Source organism: Orycteropus afer, unplaced genomic scaffold (assembly GCF_000298275.1).
Source record: "Orycteropus afer afer isolate SDZICR_OR568_19922 unplaced genomic scaffold, OryAfe1.0 scaffold00128, whole genome shotgun sequence".
Classification (NCBI taxonomy): Eukaryota; Metazoa; Chordata; class Mammalia; order Tubulidentata; family Orycteropodidae; genus Orycteropus; species Orycteropus afer.
This window is the reverse complement of record NW_006921715.1, coordinates 2,690,213-2,692,028: the sequence shown is the minus strand read 5'-3', so window position 1 is coordinate 2,692,028 and position 1,816 is coordinate 2,690,213. Positions and strand designations below refer to the sequence as shown.

General features: G+C 41.2%; 1 pseudogene; it reads left to right on the top strand.

Moving 5' to 3' along the window:
* The first annotated feature begins 128 nt into the window (after positions 1–128).
* On the top strand, positions 129–217 carry LOC122150360 (annotated as a pseudogene).
* The last annotated feature ends 1,599 nt before the right edge of the window (positions 218–1,816 follow it).

Sequence of the window (1,816 nt, the reverse complement as noted above, 5' to 3'; positions counted from 1 at the left end):
TTTTTTTTAAAGAAATGACGATATCAATGGTTGGCAAGAAAGTGGACCAACTAAAACCTTAGTAGTTTGCTGATGGAAAAGCAAACTGTGGAAAAAAAGTTTGGCAATTTTACATAAACTTACCATGCTTGCTTCAGCAGCACGTATCCTAAAATGGAATGATACAGAGAAGATGAGCAAGGAAGACACACAAATTCATGAATCATTCAATATTTTATTAAACAACACACAGGCCTATGAAGTGAACTAAAGGGAGACAGCTACCAGGCCAACTGACGGGAAGAGATCCATACCTGTACCCATTCCAGAGAAAGGTGGTCCCACAGAATGTGGAAATGATCGGACAATATCATTAATATCACATGCAAGTAAAATCTTGCTGAAGATAATTCAAAAACAGTTGCAGCAGTATATCGACAGACAACTTCCAGAAATGCAAGCTGGATTCAGAAAAGGACATGGAATGAGGGATATCACTGCTGATGTCAGATGGATCTTGGCTGAAAGCAAAGAACACCAGAGAGATGTTTACTTGTTTTTTATTTACTATGCTAAAACATTTGATTGTGTGGATCATAACAAATTATGGATAACATAGAGAAGAATGGGAATTCCAGAACATTTAATCGTGCTCATGAGGAACCTGTGCATAGACCAGGAGGCTGTTGTTGGAACAGAACAAGAGGGTACTGCGTGGTTTAAAATTAGGAAAGAGTGTGTTAGAGTTGTATCCTTGTATCCATGCTAATTCAATCTGTATGCTGAGCAAATAACACAAGAAGCTGGACTATATGAAGAAGCACATGGCATCATGATTGTAGGAAGACTTATTAACAACCTGTGATATGCAGATGACACAACTTTGTTTGCTGAAAGTAAGGACAACTTGAAGCACTTACAGAAGAAAATTAAAGACTACAGTCTGCAGTATGGATTACACCTCAACAGATGGAAAATGGAAATCCTCACAACTAGACCAACAAACAGTATCATAATAAATGGAGAAAAAAATTGAAGTTGTCCAACATTTCATATTACTTGATTTCACAATCAACACCAATGGAAACAACAGTCAAGACATGAGCTGATGTATTGCATTGAGCAAATCTGATGCAAAAGACCTTTTTCAAGTGCTGAGGAGCGAAGATGTCTCTGTGAATACTAAGGTGTGCCTCACTGAAGCCATGGCATTTGCAACTGCCTCATATGCATGTGAGAGCTGGACAATGAAGAAGAGTTGATGCTTTTGAGACGTGGTGCTGGCGAAGAATGATGAAAGTACTATGGGCTGCCAGAAGAACTAATAAACCTGTTCTGAAAGAAGTGCAGCTGGAATGCTTCTTGGAAGCTAGAATGGCCAGATTTTATCTCGCCTCCTTTGGTCATGTCATCAGAAGGGACCATTCCCTGGAGAAGGATATCACTTTTGGTAAAGTGGAGGCTCAGTGAACAAGGGGAAGGCCCTCAAGGAGATGGATTAACACAGCAGCTGCAATGATGGGCTCAAGTATAGCAAGGACTGTGAGTCTGGTGCAGGATTGGGAAGTGTTTTGTTCTGTTGCACACGGGGTCGCTAAGAGTCAGAGCTGACTCGACGGCACCTAACAACAGCAACCACCAACCACGACAGAAAGTGAACCATAACACACAGGGGGAATGTACTTCTAAGAACAACCAACCACAGGTACCAAAAGGCCAGCATTTGCCCAAAAACTAAGTTCAGAAGACAGGAAGGGACAGGAAGGAAGGATGGGTGGAAATGGGGATCCCAGGAAAGGACTAAGAAGAGTGCTATTATATTGAAGGGGTGGCAGCT